General features: G+C 43.2%; 1 protein-coding gene across 1 annotated transcript in view; it reads right to left on the bottom strand.

Moving 5' to 3' along the window:
- Positions 1–3,034: 3,034 nt before the first annotated feature.
- The window catches only part of A2ML1 (alpha-2-macroglobulin like 1), a gene marked incomplete at its 5' end in the record, with an annotated part of 44,214 nt that continues 41,708 nt past the window's right edge, over positions 3,035–5,540 (bottom strand). The window contains one exon of the mRNA XM_019626160.1: positions 3,035–3,421. The remainder of the gene's footprint in view (positions 3,422–5,540) is intronic.

Genomic DNA, 5,540 nt, shown 5'->3' with positions numbered 1-5,540 from the left:
TCAAGGTATGGGCCAGCCTGGGCTCTTCTCTGGAGGTGGTGGAGGACAACCTGCTTCCAAACTCATTCAGGTGTTGGCAGAATTAAGTGACTTTCAGTTGTAGTTGGAGGTCCCTGTTCCCTTGCTGCCTGCATTCCTCATCCTTTTGTTCCATCCATCTTCAAAGCCAGCAACAGCCAGTGGAGCCCTGCTCACATTTTGAATCTCTCTGACTTCCTCTTCTGCTGGCTCACTTCTGCCTCTGGCTGCAGAAAGTTCTGTTTTTAAGGGCTCATGTGATTAAATTTGGACCACCCACGTAATCCAGGGTAATCTCCGTATTTTAAGGTGCATAATCTTGATCATATCTGCAGTCCCTTTTGCCAAGTAAGGTATCATATTCACAGGCTCTAGGGTTTCGAGTATGAACATCTTTGGGGGCCTTTCTACCTATCACAAGATGAGATCAGATAAGTACAGAGACATTTACAATGTAGTATCATTGGCCCACTGATATGGATAAGTATAGCATTCTATGGGACATATAGCACTTCTAATCTTGAAGGGTAATTGAAAAAACCTCTTTGTTTTGTTTTGTTTTTTTAAGATTTTATTGGGGAATTGGGGGAGGGGAACAGCGCTGGGGAATTGGGGTAAGGGGAACAGACAAGTTGCTGTTGTTTTGTTCTTCAGTCTAGTTGTGGAGGACGTTGCTTCACTGGCCCAAGCTGGCACCATCATTGAGCTCTTCCTGGGCGAGGCAAATCAGTCGCCAGGCTTCTGGACGGCCGCTCACTGCGGCTGCTGGCCGCTCATGCTGGCTGCTGGCTACACACGGTAGCCCATGGCAACCCACTGCAGCAGGGGCTGCAGCCTACGCTGTCGCCGGCAACTCATGGCAGCCCAGCTCCAGGTTGAGCTGTTGTTCAGTATCTTAGCTGTAGAGGGCAGTGTCACTGGCCCTCATATGTGGGATCCGAACCGGGGCCCTCTGGAGTCCCAAGCCAGCTCTTAACCAATGCACCACTCGGCCGGCCCCCTCTTTTTTTATTATTATCTATTATTATCTATTGCTGTATAAAAAACTACCCCCAAAAACAGTGACTAAAACAGTATATATTTATTATTTCACAAGTTTCTGTGGATCAGGAATTTAAGAGCAGCTTAGCTGGTGATTCTAGTTCAAGCTCTCTCATGAGGTTACAATCAGGATGTCAGGTGGGATAGTCAACTGAAGGCTAGACTGGAGTTGGAATATCCTCTTTCAAGCTTACTCATATGACTGTTGGCAAAAGGACTCAGTTCCTTACTGGCTGTTGGCTGAAGGCCGCAGTTTTTCACTATGGGAGCCTCTCCATATTGTTTGAGTATCCTCACTGCATGGCAGGAAGCCATGTCTACAGTTCCCTGATCTCACCATCGTTTCGGCCTTATTCTATTCATTAGAAGTGAGTCAGTAAGAAAGCTTATGTTCAAGAGGAAGGGAATTAAGGACCACTTTTTGAAAGGAGTGTTCAATAATTTTTGGACATGTTTTAAACCCTCACACCACCTATCTTGTCCCTAGGGATGTTGTGTCTGATAACCATCTCTATAGCTCCCTGTGGGTTGGTCCCCACTGAATTCCACTCCGACTTGCTTTTTATACAAATATACTCACCTTGCTTCTGATGGTGATGTCCTGACATCTGATTTCTATTATTCTAGGAACCTATCTTTCTCATTTCTATCAGAGGGTCAAGTTTTGTGACAGTATCTCTTCAACGCATGCCTGCAGGGTACAGCTACCACTCAGCTTCTCAGTGGTCCTGGTGCCTCACTCAGCAAAGCACTTGTGACTGCTCTGGTAAATAAAATGTCCTCTAGGTCCTCCCATTGAACACGGTCTCATGACCACTTCTCTGAGCCATCTGATCCCTTCAACTATCTACCATGGACCATGGAGTTCTGTCATTTCTGCTTCTCTTAGTATAGGCATCACTTTCTTCAAACCATCCTGTTAGCATTTTTGTACCATCTTCTGGGATCCTTGCCTAGGTATAGGATCCTGTATCCTAGGAAAGTGCTCCCATATTTATAAGATTCTCCCTTATCCAACCTATGTTCTAGATCCTTTGATTCAGCACCTCAGAATTTATCTCACTCCTATTCTCCTGGCTCGTGCTGGTTTATGTGGCTGGATCCTGCAGCTTCTTCTTGGTATAATCCTTTCCCTCCTTTAGCAGGCCCAGCACATCCCCAGTCAGATTGTTATGTGACCTAACCCCAGTTATTGGCATAATGGTCAGGAGAGATAAGAGGCACTATGTGCTGGTCTTGCAAGGTAAAATCTCCTGCCTCACCTATACACATTTCACAGGGAGTAGAAGGCCACTTTTTCAGGGACTGAGGATTCAGGGGAATCTGTACATTCATACATTTTGAGCGCATCCATCATGATGTTCCCATCCGATTGTCTCAGAGTCCCAGTCCTTCCCAAACAGTGCTCTGACCTCGGCATACCAGACCTGCATTTGTTGCATACCAGACCTGTAATTCAACTTTCTCTGGAGCTGCTTCTCTTGTGGCCAAGTGTTGAGCCTACTCTTCAGATTTTCTTACCCTTTGACTGTAGAAGTTCAGAATTTTTATATTTCTACCAAGGGGCCCTCTGGCTTTCATACTTAGACTTTCATTGCTTATTAATAACCCTCAACATGTAATTATCTTTTTCCAAAGCAACTATTCCTCCTCATCAAAAGCCATCCAGTTCCACTGTCCTCACAAATACCTTCCCCTGTACTTCTCAGATGCCTCACACAATGCCCAGCCCACTGCATTTCTTCCACAGATATGCCGTGTTAGTTCAGTACTGGTGAAAATGTCAAGAACAGCACTGCTGACAATGCCGGGGACTATCAGTGCTCCACCTGCCCACAGTGATGGAGTCCTCTTCAGCAGCTGGTCAGTTGATGATTCAGCTCTAAAAACATAATTTTGAGTCTGTTTTTTTTTACTAAATCTGACAGCCCTGTTTCAGAACAGTTTTCCAGGAAGCAGACTTTGAGATACAGACTCGTGTGCAGGGAATTTATTAGGGAATGTGCTCAACATCTGGGTTGAGGAAGGGGGAAGCTGGGCTGCAGTTCAGTCACCACAAATCTCATGGGGAGGCCTGGAACCGGGATGGCTGTGCAGAGTGTTCCTGAGCTGAGGCGACAAGGCAGGGTCGTTAGCCCCTACACTGGCTAATTATCGATTGCGGGCTGTCCCTGGGAAGCGGGGGACAATAGCTGAGGGAAATAGTCCAGAAGGAACACAACTGCAAGCTTTCAGCTGTTAACACTCCCAGCAGCTGTGGAAATACGTGCTTCTGTCCTGGACTGGAGCAGATGTGGGTGGTGTGTCAGAGCCCACTACAGTGTCCTTTTTCCTGGGTTACAAGGTTGTGTACTTAAACCATCTAAAAGAATCAAAGGAAAAATCAGGACAATAAGTCAATTTAGAAAGGTTTCTGGGTTCAAGTCCAAATACATAACAAATAGAAAATTAAATTTAAATACTGATAGTATTTTTGATAGCATCAAAAAACATCCAAATGCCTAAGAATAAATCTAATATAAGATGTACACAACCACTACGTCGAAAACTACAAAACATGGCTGAGAGAAATTAAGGATGACCTTAATAAACTGAGATAGAATACACTCATCAATTGAAACTTTATAGTATAAAGATGTCAGTCAGTAATCTGCAAACCTATAGCTTCAAAGCAATTGTGCTAAAGTCCCAGCGTTTTTTTGTGTGTTTTTTTTTTAAGGAAATTAACAAACTGATTTAAATTCATTAGGCAATTCAAAACACCAGGAATAGCCAAGGTTATCTTGAAGAAGCACATGGCTGGAAGACTACACTAAGAGATATCATATATATGATAAATATACAAAACTATTAAATATAAAACTTTGGGGTGTGTGTGTGTGTGTGTGTGTGTGTGTGTGTGTGTGTATGTATGTGTAGTATTGTTGCAAGAAAAGGCAAACTAAATAATGAAACAAAGTAGAATCCAGAAATAAACTCTCAACATGTGTGGTTACCTTATTTATGATAAAAGCAACACACTGCAATGTAGTAGGAAAAGGAGGACCTTTCAATAGGTGGGGCTGCGTCAGTTGGATATCCACAGAGGAAAACAATGTATCTTGACCCCTACTTCCCATGCAAAAATTAATTCCAAATGGATTGTCTATCTAAGTGTGAGAGTTAAAACTTCAACAAAAAAAGCTTTTAGGTGAAAATATAAGGAAAACACTTTTGTGACCCAAGAGTACACAAGATTTCTTAAATAGAACATAAAAAGCACTCATTTGAACTGTATTAAAATTAACAACTTTTATTCACCAAGACACTATTAAGAGTGAGAAGGCAACCCGCAGACTGAAAGAAGACATTTGCAATGTATATATCTAATAAAGTCCTCTTATTTAGAATATATAAAGAATTCAAAAAGAAAGACAACTCAATAGAAAATAAACAAAAAACTTGAACAGACACTATATAAAAGAGAATATCCAACTATAATGAGATACCACTTCATACCCACTAGGATGGCTAGACTAAAAAAGTCAGATAACAAGTATTGATGAGGTTGTGGGGAATTTAGAACGCTCATACACTACTGGTGGGAATGTAAAATGGTATAGCGACTTTGGAAAACAGTTCAGCAATTCCTCAGATGATTCAACTTTTCTCATTGCCTATCCAAAATGTCCAAGGGCACACAGTCCAGGCTGAATCGGTGATGTCATCACACACTCCGGCTCCTTTTATCTCTCTGCTCTCTCATTTTCAGCATGTGGTTTTTATTTGCATATTTGCAAAACAGTTCCCCTTCCTCCCGGAAACTTGTCCTTGTTCCAGTCAGGAAGAAGATGGAAAGGTCAAAAGCTTTCCCTGTGTGAGGCTTTCTCTTTTTATTCAGAGGGGATTTATTGCCAGAGACTTCCAGTTACTTTTCGTTGGCTAGAATTCTGCCACACGTTCACCCCTCACTGCCACATGATTCTGAGAAGGTGAGTCCTTTAGTTGGGCACATTGCTGCTCCAAATGAAATTGTGCTTTTTGTGAGTGAGGAAGAAGAGAATGGATAATGGGGAGGAATTATAAGTGTCTACAGTTGGGTATAAGCCCTCAAGGATCTGACATTCTGGTGGGGCAGGTGGGAGGGTTAACAGAAAACATGACCTCAGCTTGGGAAGTCCTCAGTGGGAAGCACACACGGCTGGAGAAGCAGAGAGGAGTTCTTCGGGAAGACATACTTACAAGAGTAGAAAACACACCTTGAAGGCCATACCTTATGGGACTAGTGGAAGTCTTCCAGGCAGAAGGGATCGCAAGGCTTGCCAAGCAGCATGATAAAAAGCGTACATCTAAAGTCTCAGAGAGCACAATAGGAACAGGCAACTGAGTGTAGTTTGGTATTCCTGAAGAACTAAGTGTGTGGCTGGAAGGCCAAAGATGGAGCTAGAGGGGCAGACACAGGAGGAACTCTCTGCCCTCCCTTTTTCTGCCTGAAAGCAGGG

This window comes from Hipposideros armiger, unplaced genomic scaffold, assembly GCF_001890085.2.
Source record: "Hipposideros armiger isolate ML-2016 unplaced genomic scaffold, ASM189008v1 scaffold_662, whole genome shotgun sequence".
In the NCBI taxonomy this organism is placed as follows: Eukaryota; Metazoa; Chordata; class Mammalia; order Chiroptera; family Hipposideridae; genus Hipposideros; species Hipposideros armiger.
The sequence above is the reverse complement of the archived record's forward strand: the minus strand, read 5'-3'. Positions and strand labels throughout refer to the sequence as shown.